At 37.7% G+C, this 27,013-nt stretch overlaps 1 protein-coding gene across 13 annotated transcripts in view; it reads left to right on the top strand.

Moving 5' to 3' along the window:
* Positions 1 to 27,013, top strand: part of PARD3 (par-3 family cell polarity regulator) — a 643,037-nt gene that overhangs the window by 595,804 nt on the left and 20,220 nt on the right. The window lies entirely within an intron of this gene.

The raw sequence follows: 27,013 nt of genomic DNA, 5'->3' as shown, positions 1-27,013 counted from the left end.
AAGGCTGGTTTTCTTATTTCTGTGTTTATTATACTGCAAATGTGGTACTCTTTTAGAAATGGTGTACATTAAACACTTCAAGTGGCTGATCCCATGTGGAATAAATATGAAAAAGTATCGTGTTACTTTATGTTCATATTATGAACTGAAAGTTTATTATATATACGTGTGCATGAGGGAGAGAAAGAGAGGGAAGGAGACGGGGAGAGATCTCTTCATTCAGGTGTGGCGCAGATCGGAAAACTTTCCCCCAATTTCTTTGCATCAGGGAGATTTGAGCAATAGAATGTCGACACAGCAGCCAAAATAAAGCCAAACTTAATCCACATATCTGCATTGTCCTAGGCCTGTCATCTCCTAGCTTGTTACCCTCAGCCTGTCATTTTCTCTCTCTGGGCCCCAGTTCCCTCATCAATAAAGTGAAGGGGTTGGTCTCAATGAATTCAGAGCTACTTTAAAATCTGAATGTTCTTTAATTCCAAAAGCAATGACTTTATTATGATCACAGAGTATGGTTAATAGTATAAGATTTTGAGTGGTCAGTCATTCCTTCCCTACCATGTAACTAACACTTAAATTTTCCTTTTCTTTGCCTTTAACCTTCCATTCAGTGCTTTTCCCAGCCATGTCTGAATTGGAAGAAAGGAAAGTAAATGGTCCGAGTGCAGATTGCATATTGTTCTATGCCAGTTCTATCAGTTATCTGGGAAAGGATTAAATATTCCTTTTTTTTTTTAAGCCAGGGTGTTTTTTTAATGGCATTTGAATAAAATATTAAATGCCATGATAGAGACCAGCACACCCTTAAACACGTAGTTAAGCAATCTGTGATGGCCTGGCTCTAGCATTTTGGAATAGTTCTGAAGTGGATGGGATGACTTTTTTGGAACATCTCTGCTAGCTACAGGGAAATTTTTTAAAAAATAAAAGGAAAATCCTGTGAAAAATCTAGTAAGAAGCATGTTGGTTCTCCAGGGTAAAATTAAACTGTTTAACTAGAAGGTGACTCTCTTCCTCTTCAAAAAATCTAGTCTTCGTCTTCCATAAAGCAATTTTAAGTTAAAAAGAAAAAAAAGTGCCAAGTATTATGATATTTAGTTGGCATGTTCATTTCATGGCAATTTCTAAAAATCTCTTAGTAATATATATATATTATCATATACATATATGAATCTTGTGTAAGTTACATGTACTATATTTAAACTCTTTATAGTACTCGCAGTCGACTTTTACTATCAACATTACTGTAAAGATTTAGTGTTGTTATGTCTTTGTTTATGGGATCCATTGTTGCTATCTCATGGAGTTATCTAGAGCCAACTCCTTGGTCAGAAACATAACCTTCAATTATAACATTGCTCCTATGGGAAAATGTGATCCACTTTATGATGCGGTTTCACATTGTGGTGAAAAGTAGAGAATGCCTGCATTTTTTAAAGTTTAAGCTTTTCAACTCATTATACCATCAGTTATGACTTGGCAAGATGTGAGCAGTGTGTCTTAGTTTGAAGTTTGCTCATGGATTGGATTTGAGTGGGATTTCAGCCCCTCCCCCAAGTGCATACAGAAAGGATTGTAAATGTATAAGTCAAACTTAAGCCTTAATTGGAAAATTTGCTACACATTTATACACTCATGTTTTTGGAATGAGAATTTAATTTGAAATGTTATAAAATAAAAAGATCTCTCTTCTGTGCAATGCCAAACATCTTGATATTCCAAACGTAGACTACAGTTATAGTTACTGATAAATCCTGGCTTTTCTCTTAAAAATTCAAAAGCTTGTTGTCCTTTTGTGCTCCTCCTTGTCATTAATCAGGCTTAACATTATTGGTGACATCTTTAACCAAATATTTTAATTACTGCTAAGATCCTGCCGAGAATCATGGTTCTAAGTTACAAGAACAAAAAATGAAGCTTCTCAAGTTTTTTTGGTTGTTGTTGTTAAATAATTGAAGATGTCCAATCAGCTTTTTAAAAAGATATTATCTCTTTCGTAATAATATCCATTGGGACTTAGAACCTACATAAGCCAAATAGCTCATCTACCAAAAAATGCTGAGACTACAGAGAACAGTAGTCTTGGTCAGGAGAGGGACACCCTGTACTGTGGCTTCTATTCTTTTCATGAGAAAAGTTAGCCAAACTATAGGTGGGATGAGGAACATACTCGGTAACAATATTAACATAACATCAGGAAAATGGGAAGATGAATCTTCGAGGGTTGGACTTAGAAAGGGTAATCATGACAGCAGTACATCACAGCTGTCATATTTAGTTCATTTAAAATTTTGATTTTCTGTAAAGTTTTCTCAATTAGTGAAACCTGAGTGCCCGTGAAGGGAATTAGATCAACAGCCCCTGCGGAGACTCTGTCACCAGCAAAGCAGATGCCACCTGCCAGCAACCCAGGTATCACAAGCCCGAGGGCCCAGGCTGGGGGGAGCAGAGACATTGTGTTGGGACCTCGAAGGGAGTCCCTGCAGTGAGCCTGTAGCAGCAGAAACCAGCAGATCACTAGAGGTGCAGCTCTCTCTCCAACAGCACATTGTCATATCCCATCGGTCCCCTCTTCGTGAGCAACTCGGTCTTCCTTTTTGCTTCACTATCACTATTATACAGCCGCTGTGAAAAGTAACGAAGGTTCTTTTGTAGGGGTGTTGGTTGGAGTTATCAGACATGCTCATCCCTCTTCTACATCCTTGCTACATGTGATCTGATCCACTCCTACAGCTTAAATCATACCTCTGTATCTGTTGATGACCACTGCAGCTATCTCTGCAGTTTTCCTTCTCTCCTGAGCTGCAGGCCTGGATTTATAACAACCTATTCTGTGTCTCTGTCGAGATGTCATTTTAATTCATTGTACTCAGGGTTCATGAAGTGCCTGTTCTGTGCTCAGCACTGGGTTAGAGACGTTCTTATGCCTCATCTCATACTATATGCATACACATGAGATAGATATTATTATTTCTGTTAGAAGAATCAGAAGAAATCACTGCTCAAACTAGAAAGAGAAATTATAGGCTTTATATTCCATACTCAGGAGAGTGGTTACTGTGACCCTCTAGGACATAAAGTTGACTCATGTAGGAGTTATGCCCATCTGATTTCCAAAAATTATTTGAAGCAGTTTGTAAAAATAGCTGTCAAAGTTTAAAAGGTCACAAAAAGATAAAAGATATACTAGGATATTGGTGTGAGTAGCCATACTTGAACATTATCTCGGAGATTCGTGGTAGCCGAGGCAAAAAGGACAACATAAAATCCTTACTCTGTAACTAAAGGAAATACATGTTCAGCCGGAGAAATGCTTGCACTAGCACTAACTTCCAGGTCATTTTTAACATACATACTTGTAAAAGGAAAATTGTGTAACAAAATGACAATTTGCAAATGAAGGATTGTGTAAGATCCATGAATGTTCTTACTATGATCAATTGTTTATGTGATAGATGGAAATATATGAGAGCATCTCTAGAAATACCTTCTCTGGCATTTTATGTTAGGAGTAATTTTTTACATATGTACTTTCCAAAATAGAAATTGTTTCGCAGATTGAATAACGTTTGCGAATATAGGTTGCCAAAAGCACAGAAATATTCATATTATAACCATTTGTCATATAGACTTCTGACCAAAGTTGAAGATTTATTATGTTGTAAAAATACTTCCCTGGGAATTTAAGTTAATATAACGTAGAAGTATTTAGTTTTCTGATCAATATTCTTGGCCTTATTATGAATAGTAAAATGCTCATATAGATTTCTGTAAATGCAGGGCCCCTGGGTGACTCAGTCGGTTAAGCGTCTGCCTTCTGCTCAGATCATGATCTCAAGGTCCTGGGATCCAGCCCCACATCAGGCTCCCTGCTCAGCAGGGAGCCTGCTTCTCCCTCTCCCTCTGCCACTCCCCCTGCTTGTGCTCTCTCACTCTTGGTGTCAAATAAATAAATAAAATCTTAAAAAAAGAAAAAAAAAAAAAGATTTTTGTAAATGCCCAAACAAAAGGGAAGACCACCAGGAAAGGAAAAATTCTGTTTCAGATTTCTCTCAGGAAAATCACCAACAATTTCTATCTAAAACTGCAAAACCAGTTCAACGTTCATGTTTTATCATGGTTTTTAAGAATATTCAAACTATCGGGCGCCTGGGTGGCTCAGTTGGTTAAGCGACTGCCTTCGGCTCAGGTCATGATCCTGGAGTCCCGGGATCGAGTCCCGCATCAGGCTCCCTGCTCAGCAGGGAGTCTGCTTCTCCCTCTCCCGCTCCCCCCTCTTGTGCTCTCTCTCTCTCTCACTCTCTCTCAAATAAATAAATAAAATCTTTAAAAAAAAAAAAAAAAAAGAATATTCAAACTATCATCAATTATTTTTATTGCCATGTTGGTAAATTGATTTTATCAAATGCCATACTACCACCATTTTTTATCAATTATAAGAGTCACAATTTTTCGCAATTTAAAAATCTCTAATATCAAGATATTTCTTCCAATCAATGCCAGTTTGATTGTCAGCATTTTCTTCCTTTCTTAGAGATTTGTCAAATGTGTCATGATCGATTTCTTAAATTCAATGAAATACAGTTATAATTGTTCATTTCATACACATTTCTTACATTTTAGTTCAGTTTGCAACACACACACACACACACACACACACACACACACACCCAAACCCCCAAACCATATTAATTACAGAAACAAAAACAAAAAACTTGATTTTGGCCACAAAAGTGTAGACGGTTACTTTTCTTAAAGTGTTGATGTAAAAAGGACTTGTATGGCTTCGTATTATTGGAAAGATGGAAAATCAACACCTTAACTGAATCCATGATATAAGAAACCTTAGTGACTTTATGGAAACAGTTTAGCAAATTTATATTGTTTCATGTAAATTTGTGTTTATCAAAAACGTTTTCAGGTTTATTAGATGTTCTGCATTTTATCCATCTATTCCATGGACTCCATACCTCTTCATAAAGTTCTCTAGATAATGTCATGCCAAGACTGTGGAGATGACATTTTGATGTCAAAACAAAATAATGTAGTGGGAACCTATAGAAACAATGTTGCAGTGACAAAATGAAATGTCAGTGGAGGTCTATTGTAGCATAATGTCAAAACAAAATGTCAGCCAAAATCCATGGAGACACTATTATGATATCAAAATGAAACAATATCAGAGGCAGTCTGTAGAGACATTACAATATGAAGAAAGACAAAACAAAATGGTATCTACAAAGACCTGTGACTTCTGAGTCTCAGTGAAGCTTCATGTCAGATAATGGGCTTGTGCCAAACACGGAAAATATTTCGGTACAGATCTTGCTTTACTTACAATGGGGTTATGTCCCAATAAACCCGTTGTAAGTTCAAAATATCATAAGTCAAACATGTATTTAATACACCTAACCTACTGAACCTCATAGCTTTGCCTAGCCTACCTTAAATGTGCTCAGAGCATTTACATCAGCCTACAGTTGGACAAAATCATCCAACACAAAGCCTATTTGATAATAAAGTGCTGAATATCTTGTGCACTTTGCTGAATACTGTACTGAAGGTGAAGAACAGAATGGTTGGATAGGTGCATGACCATTGTATCAGTTGTTTGTCCTTGTGATCCCGCGCTGGCTGGGAGCTGTGTCCCCGGCCACTGCCCAGCACCATGAGGGAGTATCACACTGCATGTTGTTAGCCTGGGAAAAGATCTACATTCAAAATTCAAAGTACGGTTTCCACTGAATGCTGATCACTGTCACACCATCATAAAGTAAAAAAAAAGAAAATCATTAAGTCAAACCATCATAAGTTGGGGGGGACTGTCTGTATACATTTTCTAAATCTTTTTTTTGCAACTCAGGAAAATATCCAAAACTGATTCTTTAGTATAAATGTCTGTGTTCGTGCTGATATTTATATCTACATCTCTGCCTGTGTCTAGATCTAAATCAATGTCTATGTCTGTCTCTGACTATATTCTTTCTGGGCTTCTGTTGCTACTGCACACATAATTAGTTCTATTTGGTCTTGGCTTAGCTTCCCTGCACACTAGTGTTTGGACATCAGTTGAACGTAAAAATACAGGGAAGGCAGTGTTGCAATCTGCTTGTAAAGGGTCATACTGAGTTTTAACAGATGCCTTGCTCCATTCCTTTCTCCTCTGTCCTCAGGTATAAGCTGGCACTACCCCTGCCTTGGTGAGTCTTCAGGCATCAAGGCTGGTTTGGAAATGTGCACACGAATTCCTGTGACCTCTGCCCCTTCTGCTCATGATTCAGTAGCGCTCTGGCTAGGTACTTACTCTGCCTGTTTCCCAGCACTTTGAAAGTCATTGAAAGATCAAAAATTCTGTATTTATTGCAGAAAACAAATCTTTATTATAATCTGCAATCATGTTATTTTCCCCAAAACAAAGTTATTTAAGTTAGTAAAGTGTCCTTCCAATCCATGAGCATGGAATGTCTTTCCATTTCTTTGTGTCGTCTTCAGTTTCTTTCATTAGTGTTTTATAGTTTTCAGAGTACAGGTCTTTCACCTCTTTGGTTAGATTTAGTCCTACATAGATATCTTATTATTTTTGGTGCAATTGTAAATGGGATTGGTTCCTTAATTTCTCTTTCTGCTGCTTCATTATTGGTATATAGAAATGCAACAGATTTCTGTATATTGATTTCGCATCCAGCAACTTTACTGAATTCATTTATCAGTTCTACCAGTTTTTTTGGTGGAGTCTTTTGGGTTTTCTATATATGGTATCATCTCATCTGCAAAGTGTGAAAGTTTTTCTTCTTCCTTACTGATTTAAATGCCTTTTATTTCTTTGTGTTGTCTGACGGCTATAGCTAGAACTCCCAGTCCTATCCTGAATAAAAGTGGTGAGAGTGGACATCCCTGTCTTCTTCTTGACCACAGAGGAAAACTCTCAGTTTTTCCCTATTGAGGATGATATTAGATGTGAGTTTTTCCTGTATGGCCTTTATTATGTTGAGGTATGTTCCCCCTAAACCTACTTTGTTGAGGGTTTTTATCATGAATGGATGTTGTAATTTATCAAATGCTTTTTCTGCATCTATTGAAATGATCGTATGGTCCTTATTCTTTCTCTTGTTAATGTGGTGCCTCATGCTGATTGACTTGCAAATATTGAACCACCCTTGCAAACCAGGAATAAATCCCACTTGATCGTGGTGAATGATTTTTTTTTTAAATGTATTGTTGGATTTGGTTTGCTAGTATTTTGTTGAAGATTTTTGCATCTATATTCCTCAGAGATATTGGCCTGCTGTTCTCTATTTTTGTGGTGTCTTTATCTGGTTTTGGTATCAGGGTAATGCTGGCTTCATAGAATGAATTTGGAAGTTTTCCTTCCTCTTCTATTTCTTGGAATATTTTGAGAAGAATAGGTATTATCTCTTCTTTAAATGTTTGGTAGAATTTGCCTGTGAAGCCATCTGGCCCTGGACTTTTGTTTGTTGGAAGTTTTCTGATTACAGATTCAATTTCTTTGCCGGTTATCAGTTTATTCAAGTTTTCTATTTCTTCCTGTTTCAGTTTTGGTAGTTTATATGTTTCTAGGAATTTATCCATTTCTTCCAGGTTGTCCAATTTGTCGGCATATAGTTTTTCATAATGATCTCTTACAGTTGTTTGTATTTCTGTGGTGTTGGTTGTTATGTTTCCTCTCTCATTTGTGATTTTATTTATTTGGATCCTTTCTCTTTTCTTTTTGATTAAGTCTCACTAGAGGTTTATTAATTTTATTAATTTTTTCAAAGAACCAGCTTCTAGTTTCATTGGTCTGTTTTATTGCTTTTTGTTTCTGTTTTTGTTTTTTAGTTTCTATATCATTCGTTTCTGCTCTAATCTTTATTATTTCCTTCCTTCTGCTGGCTTTAGGCTTTGTTTGTTGTTCTAACAAATATTGTTAAAATGTCTATACTATCCAAAACAATCTACATAGTTAGTGCAATCACTGTCAAAATATCAACAGCATTTTTCACAGAACGAGAACAAATAATCCTAAAATTTGTAAGGAACCACAAAAGAGCCCAAATAGCCAAAGCCATCCTGGAAAAGCAAAGCAAAGCTAGAGGCATCACAATTCCAGACTTCAAGTCATATTACAAAGCTGTAGTGATCAAGACAGTATGATATTGGTACAAAACTAGATACACAGATCAATGGAATAGAATAGAAAATCCAGAAGTGAACCCACAACTCCATCATCAATTAATCTTTGACAAATCAGGAAAGAGTATCCAATGGGAAAAAGACAGTCTCTTCAACAAATGGTGTTGGGTAAACCAGACAGCCATATGCATACACAAAAATAAACTCAAAATGGATTAAAGACCTAAATGTGAGACCTGAAACCATAAAAGTCCTTGAAGAAAGCACAGGCAGTAATTTCTCTGACATCGGCTGTATCACCTTTATTCTAGATATAGGTTTCCTGAGGGAAGGGAAACGAAAGCATAAATAAACTATTGGGACTACATCAAAATAAAAAAGCTTCACAGTGAAGGAAACAATCAACAAAACTATAAGGCAACCTATGGGATGGGAGAAGATATTTGCAAGTGACATATCTGATAAGGGTAGTATCCAAAATATATAAAGAACTTATAAAATTCAACACCCCAAAAGTGAATAATCCAATTAAAAAATGAGCAAAAGACATGAACAGACATTTCTCCAAAGAAGACATCCAGATGGCCAACAGACACATGAAAAGATATTCATCATCACTTATCATCAGGGAAATGCAAATCAAAACTACAATGAGATATCACCTCACAAGTGTTAGAATGGCTAAAATCAACAACACAAGAAACAAGAGGTGTTGCGAAGGATTTGGGGAAAGGAGAACCCTCGTGCACTGTTGGTGGGAATGCAAACTGGTGCAGCCACTGTGGAAAATAGTATGGAGGTTCCTCAAAAAGTTAGAAATAGTACTACCTTACAATCCAGTAATCACATTAGTGGATATTCACCCAAAGAATACAAAAACACTAATTCAAAGAGATATATGCACCCCTATGTTTGTTACAGCATTATTTACAAAAGCCAAATTATGGAAGCAGCCCAGTGTCCATTGATAGATGAATGGATAAAGAAGATTTGATATATATATGTAATGGAATATATTCGGCCATAAAAAAGAATGAAATCTTGCCATTTGCAATGACATGAGCGGAGCTAGAGAGTATAATGCTAAGAGAAATAAGTCAGTCAGAGAAAGACAAATACCATATGATTTTACTCATATGTGGAATTTAAGAAACAAAACAAATGAGCAAAGGAAAAAAAAGAGAGGCAAACCAAGAAACACTCTTCACTATAGAGAACAAACTGATGGTTGCTAGAGGGGAGGTGGATGGGGGGATGGGTGAAATAGGTGATGGGGATTAAGGAGTGCACTTGTCATGATGAGCACTGGGTGATGTATGGAAGTGTTGAATCACTATATTATACACCTCAAACTGATATTACACTGCATATTAACTAACTTGAATCAATAATATACAACCTTAAAAAATTAAAAGAGAAAGCATTAAATTGGAAGCTTATTGTACACCTGAAACTAATATAACATGGCATATTAATTATATTTGAAAAAAAATTAAAATAATTTTTTAAAAATTAAGGTGTCAAAGTCTTTGAACAACATTTTAGACAGAAGTGAAAATTTGACTACATGAATCAACTTATAAAGGTCAAAGAGTTTCTTATCCACATTTTAAACATTTTGTGTCTGTAAGTCAGTACTATTGATTTTTTTCTTTAGAAATTTACAAATGCCTGAAATAGACAAAAAGTCAAACTAGAGAAGGGAACCTCTTCTATGAATCCTATACCACAAAATAAGTAAAGATTTTTTCATTTGTTTCAGCTACAGTATAATTTTAAAGTCATGTGTAAGTAATATGATACAATAAAGTCTCAATTAACTAGAAATCAACCAAGCAAACCCACAATTAGCCAATATGTTTGCAAAAGTTTACTTTTAGAAGAAAGAGGTAGATGCCTACAAAAGTGCTGCTATTGGGAGTTTGTCCAAAAAAATCAGTGAGAAAGCAAAAGAGCTTTTGGGTATTATCCTGTAGTTGATGGAATAAGATTCAGCTCAAGTACTTCTTTTTCCTACTCAAATATTCAGTAATGAGAACTAAAGGTCATGAGAATCTTAAAACTTTTTAAAAACCTTAAATGATATCCATTATTCCTTCTATCCAAGAAGGAAGAGACTTTAGTGCTTTCTAAAAAGATTTTCAAAAATAAAAAAATTTAAAAAATAAAAAGATTTTCAAACTCAGGGATTGTAACAAACATACAAAGAAAGGACTTTTGGTAAGCTCTTAGTTAATCAGAGTATCAATTGATTCTTCTAAGACTGATTATTCAAGACCTTATACCAGGTTCAGTTTGCTTATATTAATTCACATGCACTAGCTACAGAACTAAATCTCTTAGAAAATGGCATCAGCTCTGTGTGTGGTGGGGGTGTGCTGGAGTCCTGGACTGTATTCTCAAAGCATGCTTCGGTATCTATAGTTAGGACTGCACTGTGGGAAAAGTCATGAAACATTCTACCATGAACATCAATGGGATAATTTTAAGAGATCCAAGTGGGAGCTGGTCACTATTTGGCAGGAGAATTAAGAGTGGAGGCCAGCAAATATTGAAACAGAGGATTAAAAATTATAGATCATAATCACCACTTTGAGCAGTGGGTGTAAACTTGTGTAATAAACATCTAAAGCCAAACTGTGAATTTCATTACATGTCAAGGAAAAAACTATTTGGAGTATAATGCCAGAACGTGTGTTTGTGGAAGAAAAGTTTGGAAGTCTTGGCTAAATCATAAAAATAAGATTTGCTTGTATTTGGAGCTTTGTAGGTTACAAATTGAATGCTTTAAAAATTTAGTCTCCGAGTAAATATATATGGAAATATTTTTTAAAGTATATATATACACACGCATACATATTCATATGTATTTACATATATGTTAACATATATATAAAAATATAAACATATAGCATGTGTAAATATATAAATATTCCAAAAAGTAATTTATATGCATAAAACATATATAATATCAAAGAATAATATAGAAATAATTCTAAAGCTTGCTGGGGAACATGGGACATAAGACAAAGATCAATATAGTGGGAAAGAGAGAGAGGAAGAAAATCAAAAATTCATTCTGGAAGGTCCACCATATAACTAATATGTTTTCTAGAAAGAGAGAACAGAGATAATGATGGAGAGATTATTAGAGAAATAACACAAGAAATTTTTCCAGAAATGGAGAACTTAAGATTCTAAATTGAAGAATGAACTAGTGCCCCGAAAAATCAATTTTAAAAGGAAGCAGGATTGTGAAGTTTCAGAATAACAGAAACAAAGAGATGATCCTTTTGAAAAGTATACAATAAAGAGTTGGGAATCAGAACGTTAGATTTCTCAACAGCAACATTGGAAGCTAGAAGACCACAGGGCCACATCTTCAAATATTGAAGAGTAGTGTTTCCTAACCTGTGGTTCCATCCCTAGCCAAACTGTCAGTAAGTGGTGATGGTTTAAGCATGTAAAGATACAAGTTTTTGTTTTGTTTTTTTGCTTCTAATACTTCCCCTTTTAGGAAGCTACACAACGTACTCTAACAAATCCCAGGATGATGATGAAGGGAGGTGCCAGGACATCCCCTGTGCAGAAAACTGGAGAGCCAGTGCAGATTGGAGCATGTGGAAACAACACTTGAGTTGGAGGGCTCCAAGAAAAAAGCCCAGGAATTGATAGGCTATGATAGTTTGGATCATGTGGAAATGTGTCTAAGGCTATAAAGAGGGCGAAGATATTTGCAAAAGACCTATCTGATAAAAGACTGTTATCCCAATACAAAGAACTCTTAAAACTCAACAATAATAAAACCAACAGCCCAATTTTATTTTTTTAAAAGATTTTATTTATTTATATAGAGAGTGTGTGAGTGGGGGGGGGAGGAGCAGAGGGAGAGAGGGAGTGGGGGGGGGAAGAATCTCAAGCAGACTCTGCTGAGTGTGGAGCCCGACGTGGGGCTCCATCTCACATCCCTGAAATAATGACCTGAGCTGAAGCCAAGAGGCAGATGCCTAACTGACGGAGCTACCCAGGTGCCCCTCAACAGCCCAATTTTAAAAAAGGATCAAGGACTTTAAGACTTTAACAGTCACCTCACCAGAAAAGATACAAAGATGGCAGATAAGCATGTGAAAAGATGTTTCACATCACATGTCATCAGGGAAATGCAAATTAAAACACCAATGAGATACCACTACATATCTATTAGTATGGCCAAAATCTGACAACACCAAATGCTGATGAGGATGTGGAGCAACAGGAACTCATTGCTGGTGGGAGTGCAAAAATGGTACAGGTACTTGGGAAGACCAAAGTTTGTAAATTTCTTACCAAACCAAACATACCTTACAAATCCAGCAATTGTGCTCCTTTACCCAAAAGAGCTGAAAATTTATGTCACACAAAAACCTGCACATGAATGTTTATAGCAGTTTTATTTGTAACTGCCAAAATGTGGAAGCAATCCAAATTTCCTTGAGTAGGTGAATGGATATAAACTGTGACATATCCAGACAATGGAATATTATTTAGAGCTAAAAAGAAATGAGTTATCAAGCCATGAAAAGTCACGGAGGAAACTTAAAGCATATTATTATTAAGTGAAAGGAACTAATCTGAAAAGGGTTACGTACTATATGATTCCAACTATGTGACATTCTGGAAAAGGCAAAACATGGAGACAGTAAAAAGATCAGTCGTTGCCAGGGAGGGTGGGAGAGGAATGGATGAATAGGTAGAGCACAGAGGATTTTAGGGCAGAGAAAATACACTGTATGATACTATAATGATAAATAAATGTCATTATACATTTGCTCAAACCCACAGAATATACAACCCCAAGAACGGACCCTAATGTGAACTATGGACTTTGACTAATAATGTTGTGACAGTGTCGGTTCTTGAGTTGTAACCTGTCTACCACTCTGGTGGGGGATGTTCATAACGGGGGAGGTTACACACGTGTGGGGCAGGAGGTCTGTGGGAAATCTCTGTATCTTCCTCTCAATTTAAAAATGCTCTAAAAAATAAAGTCTTAAAAAAAAAAAGACTACAGAGGGTGGAAAAAATTAGAGACAGGCTTTAAGAACACTAAGCAAAAGAAAAACCAAGAATGTCATAGAAGAAAAGAAATGTAATCACAGTGCTCCGTTTGAATTAGTAATGAACAGTATTTATATAAATAATATAAATACTAAAAAAATCATTTCAAGTTTCTGCTACAACTGGATCGGGAGGACGTGGGTCATGAAAATAGGGAGTGGAAATTGGGATTGCAATGTATAAGAGAGCTAATGCTTCCTGTACCTTCACAGGCAGTCAACAGATAATGTTTAAAATTGTTCAGAAAAATGCAGTGAAATGCCAGAGGTATTTGGTTAGATATGGCTTATTGTTAAATCCCTAGCTTTTGTTTTATGTAATAAATCATATTGATAATTTACTTTTAGTAATATTGAGTATAGTATTAAAAATCATTAACTATATGGAAGAAAGTGAGCTGAGAATCATCGACGAGAGTGTATCACAAACCAGGAATTATGATTGATCCGTTCTGCGTATCTGAGCTTGAATTAAAAAAGAAATATTTTAGAAACAGTGAAAAGCCTTAAGAGTGTTTATCTTGGGATTGGGTAGTCAGAGGGACATGAGGCGATGAAGCAGAAGATACTTTAAGACTTTTAGTTAGCATTTAAAAATATCAACCCTACATATGCAAGTTTTGCTTTGAGAAAATGTAATTTACAAAGGAATGATGCAGGCCATTTTCAGAATCTATCAATAATTCCAAACCAATATGGTCACACTTTTTGTGTTTCTCATAATAATTTAACTGAACATGAATTGAGAAGTTAAACTGATTGATGTTTCTATCTCATTTATTTCCTCTATCCAGATAAATTATTTGTAAGTTGGGACATGGCCAAATCGTAAATTGAAGGAAAGCCTAAAAAATTATTAGCTAATAATTATGAAGTTAATTAAGACATAAATAAACAAAAAAAAACCCCTCAGTCAATAGAAGTATTCCAATGATCTTTAAAATGTTTAAAAATCAATAATATGTAGAAACTCTTCATTTGGGCATATCCAATGTTCTGTTTTCTTAGATGACTAATAAATATATGTTTCTGCTTTTATTCTAGTTCTCAGAAGACTTTCAGAGTTAGCCAGTCATGAAATCACAGGCACTATATCTCCTGTTACATTATTTTCCATTTTAAATCATTTCAGGAAAGCCATATAGAATTTATCCATAACTTAGAATTGACATGAGCATTAAGCACCGTATTGCATTGGAATTTTTATCTTAGAAAAAAAAAACAGCTTAGTTTTGTATAGTATTTTGCAATTATGCTGTCATTAAAGACAGAGAATGCAAAAAAAAACAAAACAAAAAGAATGTTAACCTTGAATTCTGTGTAATCATTTCATGATTAAAGAATTAAAATAATGGTTCTATAATTAGTTTCTATGCTTGTATGATAAAACCTCTCTAATATGAAAAGGAACATGATAATCGTTTTATTTTGTCATCAAAACCCATCAGGTTTTGTAATTTAATTTCCATTGCTTTCTTATTTCAAATTTTCATAATGAATTCCCGATTTTCACTCTTCTTTTCATTCTCCAGAATTTTCACCTGAATACTCCTGAATTCCTTTGCTCTTTATTCAGACATGGAAAGTATACTTCAGTTTGAAGCACAGACTTTAACTGTGGGTCACAACTGGCTAGCCTTCATATCCCCAGTGGTTTTATTGAATGAATAGCATAATCCATAAACTTTCTTCAACACTCTAACCTAATAGAATACCTTATATGTCCTTGCCATTTATTAGATGGTTTATGAAAATCATACGATTTATGAAAAGAAAGTGCACTTGGGGCATTATCTCCAAATTATAACTGCATCTCGCATTGTGCAAAGAGAAGTGACATGTGGTTTCTTAGAGGCAGTAACGTTGTATTTTCAAGAATGCGTTTAAATTCACAGGTATACCTGGAAAACACTTTCTCTCCCATCATTTATTCGTTTAAGCCCTGCAGAGTAGCCTACTAGGGAGTGAGGAAGACTTGAGGCACACTGCTTCTCTCCCCCTGCCCCCTTGCCCATTTTCCTCTAGGGGCCTGGGGAGGTTCACTCAGGCTTCTCGCACCTTCTCTGGGGTCTTAGGCTCCATCACTCCATCACTCCATCTCACATGTTGGAAAGTTTTATGAGAACATGATTTCTGAAATGAAAACTTCGATAAATCGTTTTTCATTGATGGTCTTTTAAAGCTTGCTAAATAATGTTACTTTGTGCTAAGTTTTAAGCAAATGCCTCATCGGAGGTGTGACTACAATAGATTTAGCAATCTTTCTGGGTAGAAAACAACTTGGATTATTTCTGTGAAATTTACTAGTCAGGAAAATTGACCTCAGGCTCACAATAGAATGTCTTTTCTTGTGTATTTATTGTTGGGTCCTGAAATTATGTATGTCTGTGCACGTGTGTGTTCTTTGTAGCTGGAGGAATTCCCCTCGAAAAAGTAAAGCTAAATTTTTCTCACTCCTGCCTGAGACCAGTGACAGGCTAATAAGGAAGAGTGATGATAGTAATAAAATGGGGTGAGGGGTACATTCCTGAGATTTTGCTGCTTATAAAATGATAGGCCTATTACCGGATGACCACACAGGGACCCAGAGTAAGATCCAGTCGCCAGTCTTTCTGATGGAGAGAGGTGACCCTCCCTGTGACTCATCACATCAGAAGCAAATGCAGTATTAACAGCTTTGGTGACTACCTTTTTAACCCAGAAAACATAGCTGTATGTTTTTAATTTGTTATGATTTATTGCACTGAAATTGGTGTGAAATGGACAACAAATCATTGGGTGTCAAAAATCTGAAAATGAATTTTATCAGCTGAGGAAAGTGAGTGCCTTTGGGATTTGCATAAGTTTCTCATAATTCTTTTCATATTACAAGTGATGAGCAAAACTGTGAAAATAAACTGAAAATGACATGATATTTCCTAAGTAGCTAATTTCACATGTACATATAGACACATATAAATATAGCCCTGAAGCCTCACTTTAGATTTTTCTCTGTAATTCAAAGTGATTTGTACATACCCACAGCAACATTTGTCTAAAAACCTTAAGTATTAAGACCATTGTCACATCTCACAAATGTTTGAGATTATCTATAGAAAAATTATACGTTATAACAAAGTATTTACCTACTTTACTTTTTCACTGTTCAAACTGGGAAAAGAGAATTTATGCCTACACACCAGTATAAAATTGTGAAGATTGAAGAAAGATCTATCCTCAAATTTCGGATGTTATAAATACCCTTCAGCATTGAAAAAAAAAAAAAAAAAGCTCCCCGTCTTAGAAACTAACTTTGCATGCATAATTAATTGGAGCACCATATTCCTACTTCACAACCAGAAAAGAAATTGAATTCAGGTGTTTGGTGAACATATGGGGGATTTACTGTGAATTTATGACCTGTGGTTTGAGTGTAAAACCCCAAGATACTTGCTGATAAAACTTAATGAAGCTTGTGCAGAGGAGCTATTTTTATTTGTAGTTTGGTAATTGATACATTTCTTGGTTTAACCCTCCCAGCCTTTCCCCCATTTGTCATAAATCTTCCAGCCTGAGAGAAGAGAGAGAGCCAGAGTAGAAAGCCCTAGTCTCTTTAGCCAGAAGACTAGTGCTTACCGAGTATGAAAATTCAGATATGCTTTTCCACAGCATTTCAGTCCGTTCCTTCCTCCCTTCCCTTTTAATCTAGCAATTTATGCTTTTTCACCTGCACAGGTAACAGGAAGCAAATCCAAGTGCCATGGGAGGCAGCACTCTAGGTTCCTCTAAGAGAAGCAAAAGCCTTCAAAGAGGGGTGATACCACTTGACTCTGTCTTAAGAAAGCAAAGATGGAGGCACACTGTAGCTCATCATTAAAATCTCGGCAACAAATGTGGTGCCATTTAAAGGTTTCTAGCTCAGGAATCAATACTACCTTCAGGGACGGGAGCCTGCCACACACACTCTAGCAAGATTGCTCTGCTTTTCTGCTCCTAGGGTTTTACCAAGAACGCTCCTGATGTGAGTGCCAAGAAAGAAAACACATGACAAGGGCTCCATTTTAACATACGGGGTGTAATGGGTTTAATGAGAAACCTGTGTTTGCTCACTAATTTACAGCAATTAGGAACTCAGTTCTGACATCTGTAGATTATAACTATTTGTCTGGCGATTACGAGATCAGGAATAGTTTATGGAATTGCTAATCAGTATAGAGAAATAGCTCAGTGAGAAGCATGTGGAGTACCTGAGTCTCTCAGTGGCGCCGGCCCCTAGTAGTTGTGCTGGTAACGCTCTTTAGTTCAGTGACATTTCCCCCCAACACTGTAGTCATCACTGTTCAAGAACTTGTTTGTATCCACTTTATCATGCTGACAATCTGTCTGTTTTGAAAGGATTACAGCTCTGTACATCCGTGCATGACATCACAGTAAGACATTGCTTAATGATCTGAGACGCTTGTGGTCATTGCTGGCTGCGGGTTTCTAAAGCTGTGTGACAGGTCTGCCCTACATGTGTTTCCTCCAGTGTCACTTTTTTGCCTTCTCCGGTCCTGGTGTCTGTTTGAAGTAACATCCTTGAAATAGCTGAATTTGAGACTTGCCATTGGTACAAATAAAGGGACTAAATGTTTTTCCTTTTCTAGGATGCAGGAAGAATTAGTAATTGGATAAGGAAGGGAAAGGTGCTTTAATTTTTCTCTAGTGAAAATATTTTGAAAAGTAATAGTATCTGGGAAGGATGGGTTGTTTACATAACATACTGGATCTTCAGTCTTTTCATTTGTGTGTAACTACCAAGGAAGTCCAAAAAGAGATACATTTCCCTGAAATAAGTGGACCAAAATGCAGGGACCTCCTGTGAAGGGCGAGTTATCCACGGATAGCCTCAAGGCTTGGAAAAGCCAGAGTTCAGGAAAACAGGGTTCTTTGAGTGTCATGAATGGTGTCCTGAAAGCTTTAACTTACTATCTTCGTCTTTGTCAGTATGCTGGGATGCAGACCATAATGATGTTTCCGAAGTCTTGACTGCAAGATCCCAGAGTCTGGGAGACGGTAGGACTTTGAGGCGCTGGTGGGTGGAGAAGAAAGAGTTCCTTAAGGGGAGAAGTTGGCAGTCAGCAGAACTCTAGGCGCCCCCCCCCCCCCGGTGTAGCATGGGACCCCTGGGAGAGTGCTAGAAATACGTCATTGGGAATATGCTTCGAGTGTGGAGTGGCATGATATCCGAGATCTCAGACAGAATTTGAAAATTGACTTTTGTGTTTTTTTTTTTTTAAAAGATTTATTTATTTATTTGACAGAGAGAGACATAGCGAGAGAGGGAACACAAGCAGGGCGAGTGGGAGAGGGAGAAGCAGGCTTCCCGCCAATGGGGGAGCCCAATGTGGGGCCTGATCCCAGGACCCCGAGATCATGACCTGAGCCGAAGGCAGACGCTTAACGACTGAGCCACCCAGGCACCCCGACTTTTGTGTTTTTTTTAATTGGGAAAAGAATAATGTCCTTTTGCATTTCCAGTAATTGGATGCCAAGTGCATGTGTGAAATGCAGTAGCATTTGGAATAGAATTTTGTACTTAGGCCAAAAAGTAAATTGCTAGGGCTGAGGAGTGTATAGCAAAAATGGAAAGGCCGAGGATATAAGCTGATGTGGTTAACAAAATCTTTACTGTGTGTACCTGTTCTTTTGTAAATTGGGGATTTGAAGGACATATGTTAAGTGCCGAACTCTGGACAAACTAAGTAAAACCAGTTTTAACCAGGAATATCTCTGTGTGAGTTTATGTCAGATCCTGGCAGGTCACCTATCTCTGCCAGGAAGAGAAACTAGGAGTGAGCCCTTGAGTTCAATTTTACTGAATGACCTGATTGGTGGGTCTGTTTTCACCACACTCTGAGAAAACACCCACATAGCTGCTTTGGTCTCATGAGGACTGATTTTCAGAGGTCACAGAGCCAGAGTGGTTATCTTGGGTGAAGTGATGAGGAGATTGACTGTAAGAGTCACCCTAAGCAATTGGGTAGATTTCCATGGAGTATTCTTGGCGATATACTGGTGCTCAGTAGAAAGCACATTTGATTGGTTTCTTGTGTTAAGATCTGGCCAGTAACCATCTTTCAGGGACATCTTCTGCAATAGTATTTACTTTGTGCAATTTTTCTCAGAGACTAGAACTTTGGAGTGACTAACCATATAAATGATAGTGGTAAAACTCATTCATAAAATACGATTCTTCTCTTGCATTCTGCTCTTCTAACCAGCATGCTTTTGCAACAGGCAATGTTTGTTTGGTTGCAACCATGGGCAGGGCTTAGGTCTTTGTACTTCTAGGCCACTTTACTTCATTTAATAAGTGTGTACGGCCCCCGCCCCCGGCTCCCTGCCAGCACTGTCTAAGGTGATATGGTGGTGGTGGTGGTTTAAGGGAAGGAGGTTTAGAGTGTCTGTTCGTTGTCTTTTGTTGCAATGGAGCACAAGAAAGCAAACCCACTGTGCAATCACATTTCAAACCCCTACTTGCATCACATCCATGAACATCCTGTGGGTGAAATCAAGACACATGGCCAAGGCCAACATCAATGGGTATTCATTCTATTGCTGTATAACAAATTAACAGTCTTAACAGCTTCTTCTGTCAGTTTCTATGGATGTGGGGTCCAGCAATGGCTCAGCTGAATCCTCTGTTCAGGGTCTCATCCAGGTACAATCAAAGTCAGCCAGGCGGGGGTCTCACTGGGAGGGTCCACGAGGGAAACATTTGAGTCACTGCTCCTGGAGTTGTTGATAGCATTCTGTTCTCTGCAGCTGTAGGATTCAGGGCAACTTTCTTTTTCAAAGCCAGAAGAGAGAGAGATGGTCTTGCAAGATGGGCACTGCATTCTTATATAATCACACAAATGTAATCATATCCATTCCTTGACCTTTGTCTCATTTCATTGGTAGAAGCAAGTCACAGGCCCTGCCCACACTCAGTGACGAGGAGTTGTGCGAAGGTGTGGATACTTGGAGGCAGGGATTGTGGGGTCACCCTGAAGTCTATCCATTACAAGTATTTGCGTAACAGTTTACCCTGCCGCAGGGACGTGACTTACAGAATATATATATATATATATATATATGTATAAATATAATATATATATATACATATATATATATTAAATGATTGTGATGAAGTCATGAGCTTAAGAAAGAGAAACACATGCACATGTAAGTTATAAACACTGTAAAACAATGTTTACTGGTAGAATCAGAAGATGGAAGGAAAGGAGAAGATATTATGGAAAGAAAGATACGAGTGAATTTACCTTCTTCCTCTCCTCTTGTGCTAGAGATTATAATCATCTCTCCATTCTGGGCACCATGGAAAGCCTGCCACCATTCGTTCTCTCCCTTCTTTCTATCTTTCCCTTCCCCTTTCATGGTTTTCTTCCTTCTATGGGAAAACTACTGTATACCAAGGTGGTATACCTTCTTGCTCAAAAAAATGAGTGGTCGTTATCCCTTCCACTGCATTCTGGATCTTAAAGCTATGCCCTCTATTCCAGCTTTCCAGATTTCTTTTGCATAATTAAAATGCAAATGTTAAGGTATTTTTAGTCCATAAAGAATTAATCAGTCACATCACAAACTCCTCTCTCTCAGCATATGCTGGTCTGAGAAGATAGGTCAGAACTCCAGCCTGCAGGGCAGTATACGCAGTGTTAGATCAGAAGGAGCAGAGAGTTTCAGAGAGGCAAGACTAGATGGCCAGTGCCTAGTTGTCTCTTTTAAAAAATATTTCTGTTTCTTGGGCCTGTTACTAGGGGGATCACTGGCCTTATCTTGGTGCGGTGGAAGTAAATAGCCTAGAAAAGCAACATATAAAACAGGCAGCATCTGCAGAATACAAAGTAGAGCTTGCAAGCTAGCTGCCCACAGACCAATGTGGTTTTGGTTTTTTGTTTTGTCTCACCTAGGCTCAAAAAAAGAAAATAAGCCAACATTTAAAATTCATGGAATAGGAGAGAAAACTATAGTTCTGACTTCTCTTTTTTAAAAAAATTAGAAGGCAACACCAGGCTCACATCCCTTCAGGACAGAAATCTACTGGAACCAAGTAAGGGCCTCCCTTTCCAGACCATGCATATTACTCCCATTCGTCACAGAACCTACATGGGTGCTCCCAAGGCCGTTGGCTTTCCTTCCGTTGTTAGGTCGTTAGTCAGTTGCCCCAGGGGCGTTGGAATTTGTCCCGACTATGACGTTTGCAGGCTGAATTATTTTTTAAGTGTTGTCCATATAGCACCTGCAATGCTTTCAGATACATACAGATTCCTGGGACCCGCCCATGACTGACTGAATCAGAATTTCTCTAGGTGAGTCTTAGTCAATCAGCGTTTTTAAGCAAGCGCTCTCTATGATTCTCATGCACGCATGAGAACGGCTGTTGATGTTTCTTTTCTCACTCGCTGTACCTAAGGAGATGGTTGGATAGCGAGCCTGTGGGGCTCAGGTGCAGGACAGGCTCCAGAGCTCACCCGCACATAGGATCGTTGCTCCAGTTAGTATGAATTGGTATGTTCAGCTGCTTTTGCAAAGCATGTTGCAGTGGTCCATTCCAAAGGCTATAAAGCCTAGCACTCTGTGTGATCTGCCTCTGACAGGAGAGGGTCCAAACTCCATGGTAATTATGGATGGGAAAGATTTGAATTCCATATAATTCAGGGTTACACTGTACAGGCCGGAAGAGGAATCTTTGTAGTGGGTGATCCAATGTATCCTTGTTTGAATGCTGTCAGAAAGACTTCCAGATCATTACTGAACCAAAACCAACTGCCTTCATTTAGTTTAAAATTTATATACAAATACACACACAACAAACACACACATATAAAAGTATAAAAGAAAGTTCCAATTGGACTAAAACTAAAAAAAAACAATGTGTAAGGGAAGGCTGCGTTGGTGTTAGACTTAAATTGTTTTATGTCTGTCTGTGTGGATTCTTTATGAGAAAACCATCTCTATAAGTGCCCTCTTCATCCCTCCTTTCTGTAGAAATTATGATTTACTGGCTTGTCATTAAGAGTTGTATTGTCTCTCTCACCCATCTGATTGACTCATGTGGTATCTTTGTTATATTCTTCACACACACACACACACACACACACACACACAAAATAATGAGCAACTTTCAATTGGCAATGAACCTAAATATAAGTTTATTGGGATGTGTATGGATTAGCCGCTAATGCTAATGAATATTTAAAATTTCCTTTGGCTTTCTTGGCAGAAGAGCTAACCAAGAACTTTAGAAGTCCAAATGTGAATCATTGGCCCGTTATAGACTGGCCTGAGAAACAGAACGAGCAGTTGCAAGGGTTTCATTCTTGAAGCCAGGATTTCACCTTCAGACTGCCAACTGTTGTCCCCAAGGATGCTTGATGGTCTTCCAGTCTTTGGAAGTCATCATCAATCATGAAAACCATTGCAGCCCGTTTTTCAATTTCAATCCTTAGAGTGGCTTTGCTAGTCTTAGGCAAGTGGGTTGCCATCCTCTAGAGCAGAGGAAGAAAGGAAGCAAAGGAAAAGAGAGTGAAGCAGTATCTCACCAGCGGCTGAGATTTGAAATAAGGGCAGAAGTGACTTCCAGAACTTGGCTGTTACTGTGAAAAACATTGAGGTCACCAGAATTTAAAATTAAGGACACTGGGTCGACTTCCTGTGTTGGGAGAGTTGCACTTTCAGTTAACCACAAATAGTATGAGATCAATTTTCATCAATGGCTTGGACTTCATGAACCTAATAATTACAGGGTTAAAACTGTCTATGCTACATGAAAATAATAGGGAAATATTTCTAGTTAGACCTGTAAGATACTTTGTCAGTCAAGCCTCCTACAATCCTCCTATTAAAAGCCATGAAGAAATATTCCAGGAACAAAAAAGTCACAGTTGGAGAAACAGCAGTGAGATTAATGAATGCTCACTTCCTATCTCAGGAACTATCTTCATGCCTACATTATCACAGCTTCACATGGAGAGCACGAGTTCCAGGGGGGTTGGGTATTATGTTGGGAAGCCATTATTGAAAACGTATATGTTCAAAAATAAAAGATGCTGTATATGTTTCTTAAAAACCAGTGGGAATAGAACTTATACAGGAATTCAGTAAAGTGGCAGGATATAAAATCAATGCACAGAAATCAGTTGCATTTCTATACACCAACAACAAGACAGAAGAAAGAGAAATTAAGGAGTTGATCCCATTTACAATTGCACCCAAAACCATAAGGTATGTAGGAATAAATCTAACCAAAGAGGCAAAGAATCTGTACTCAGAAAACTATAGAAAACTCATGAAAGAAATAGAGGAAGACACAAAGAAATGGGAAAACGTTCCATGCTCATGGATTGGAAGAACAAATATTGTGAAAATGTCTATCCTACCTAGAGCAATCTGCACATTTAATGCAATCCCTATCAAAATACCATCCACTTTTTTCAAAGAAATGGAACAAATAATCCTAAAATTTGTATGGAGCCAGAAAAGACCCCGAATAGCCAGAGGAATGTTGAAAAAGAAAAGCAAAGCTGGTGGCATCACAATTCCGGACTTCAAGCTCTATTACAAAGCTGTAATCATCAAGACAATATGGTACTGGCACAAAAACAGACACATAGATCAATGGAGCAGAATAGAGAGCCCAGAAATGGACCCTCAACTCTATGGTCAACTAATCTTCGACAAAGCAGGAAAGAATATCCAATGGAAAAAAGACAGTCTCTTAAACAAATGGTGTTGGGAAAATTGGACATCCACATGCAGAAGAATGAGACTGGACATTTCCTTACACCACACATAAAAAGAGACTCAAAATGGATGAAAGACCTAAATGTGAGACAGGAGTCCATCAAAATCCTTGAGGAGAACACAGGCAACAACCTCTTCAACCTCAGCCGCAGTAACTTCTTCCTAGAAACATCACTAAAGGCAAGGGAATCGAGGGCAAAAATGAACTATTGGAACTTCATCAAGATAGAAAGCTTTTGCACAGCAAAGGAAACAGTCAATAAAACCAAAAGACAACTGACAGAATGGGAGAAGATATTTGCAAATGACATATCAGATAAAGGGCTAGTATCCAAAATCTATAAAGAACTTATCAAACTCAGGGTGCCTGGGTGGCTCAGGTCATGGTCCTGGGGTCCTGGGATCGAGCCCTGCATTGGGCTCTCTGCTCAGCGGGAAGCCTGCTTCTCCCTCTCCCACTCCCCCTGCTTGTGTTCCCTCTCTTGCTGTGTCTCTCTCTCTCTCTCTCTCTGTCAAATAAATAAATAAATAAAGCTTAAAAAAGAAAAGAACTTCTCAAACTCAACACCCAAAGAACAAATAATCCAATCAAGAAATGGGCAGAAGACATGAACAGACATTTCTGTAAAGAAGACATCCAAATGGCCAACAGACACATGAAAAAGTGCTCAACGTCACTTGGCATCAGGGAAATACAAATCAAAACCTCAACGAGATACCACCTTACACCAGTCAGAATGGCTAAAATTAAGGCAGGAAACGACAGATGTTGGCGAGGATGTAGAGAAAGGGGAACCCTCCTACACTGTTGGTGGTAATGCAAGCTGGTGCAGCCACTCTGGAAAACAGTATGGAGGTTCCTCAAAAAGTTGAAAATAGAGCTACCCTACGACCCAGCAATTGCACTACTGGGTATTTACCCCAAAGATACAAATGTAATGATTCGAGGGGCACGTGCACCCCAATGTTTATAGCAGGAATGTCTACAATAGCCAAACTATGGAAAGAGCCTAGATGTCTATCAACAGATGAATGGATAAAGAAGATGTGATATATATATATACAATGGAATATTATGCAGCCATCAAAAAATGAAATCTGCCATTTGCAATGACATGACGGAACTAGAGGGTATTATGCTAAGTGAAATAAGTCAATCAGAGAAAGACAATTATCATATGATCTCACTGATATGAGGAATTTGAGAAACAAGACAGAGGATCATAGGGGAAGGGAGGGAAAAATGAAACAAGATGAAACTAGAGAGGGAGACAAACCATAAGAGACTCTTAATCTCAGGAAACAAACAGGGTTGCTGGAGTGGAGGGGGGTGGGAGGGATCAGGTGGCTGGGTGATGGACATTGGGGAGGATATGTACTATGGTGAGCGCTGTAAATTGTGTAAGACTGATGAATCACAGACCTGTACCCCTGAAACAAATAATACATTATATGTTAATAAAAAAAATTAAAAAACAAAAAACAAACAAACAGTGGGCATAATAACCTGCTCAGCTCAAGAGTACGGAGGGGAAGTTTTAAGCCATATCCAAATGTGGGCTGAAGCCTTAAGTAGCACATTTTACAGATCCATTAACCTTTAATGTTCTCAGGGCGATCCATTCAAAATATTTGTCAGAAGGAAAAAGGGAAGACAGGCTTTTATTGACTGGGAAAATAATCAAACTTAGAGTATTGACAGAATGTTCCAGAAGCTCTAATGAAATTAATAGCAACATAAAGGTGATAGGGATCTATCCAGTAGATTAAATGATGAAAGACTATCCCATATTCTTGGAAGACGTTAATATTGCCCTATATGCAAATATTTTCAATTTGAGATTTGTAAACCTTTGGAATTCTTCAAAACACATGGAATTATATGAAGATATATATTAGAGAATTTATATACTCTACTATGCAGACTTTCTCTTTCCAAGCTACCTCTGACAAATTACATGACCCGGGGCAGGGGGCTATGCAGCCAGAAGAACTCAGAATCACACTGAGTAACCAGGGTAACATGTTTTCAATGAAGAGACCCGGTCTTCTAGTAGCTTACAGCTCCCCTTTCTGCGAGCAGCTTGGAGGGTATAGATGATATAAATATAAGGCTCAATTCTTGTCCTCAAGGAGTCTGATGTTTTGTTGGGGAGATAGCGTGTACCTCATGTGCTTGAATAGCTCTCCTGATAGGACATGCCTTCGTCCTCAGGGGATGACACAGACCAAAAGTGCCATGAGATTTAAGATTGTTTTAACTTTGGCCATCTTTTCAATTCTTGCAAAATACTGCTTTTAAAATCTGTATGATTTTATAAAACAGGGGCTTTGGAGTCTGATATATGTTTTGCTAATTGACACAACATGGCACAGTGAAATCAGGGCTGGACTGGATACCAGAAGAATCTGGACTCCAGCCTCACCTCCCCATTGACCAGCGGGGAGACTGCAGACAAGTCACTTACCTTCTTCGAACGTCAGTTTCTATGTGTGTGTGTGTGTGTGTGTGTGTGTGTGTGTGAGAGAGAGAGAGAGAGAGAGAGAGAGAGAGAAAGATACTACCATCTGTACCTATCTTAAAAAGCATTTTGAGAATTAAAATTTAATGCTATAAAAAAAAGAAGGCAACATTATTATCAGCTAACTGGTGAAATCAAACTACCACCCAAAGTTATTTTTAAAATGCTTGTCATTTATGCTGTGAGAACTGTACTTTGTGTATAGACCTCTAATAACTCCTAAATAGGAACTTTATATGATGGCTTATGAAAATAATACTGCACGTTTGTGAGGCTATATTGTATGGTATTACCTTACTTGATTGTTGCAACTATGATATTTAGAGCAAAAATGATTATCATGTCCACTGCATATATATAAAAAACCCCACAACTCAGAGGTCTTAAGTGCCTTAGTCTAAGAAGGTAGAGGAGCAAGGACAGGACCCTGATATTTCTGACTTTTAATGCAACGTCCTTTCCAAAAAAATTTTGCTGCCAACACCTTGCCAG

Source organism: Halichoerus grypus, chromosome 6 (assembly GCF_964656455.1).
Source record: "Halichoerus grypus chromosome 6, mHalGry1.hap1.1, whole genome shotgun sequence".
In the NCBI taxonomy this organism is placed as follows: domain Eukaryota; kingdom Metazoa; phylum Chordata; class Mammalia; order Carnivora; family Phocidae; genus Halichoerus; species Halichoerus grypus.
The sequence above is the reverse complement of the archived record's forward strand: the minus strand, read 5'-3'. Positions and strand labels throughout refer to the sequence as shown.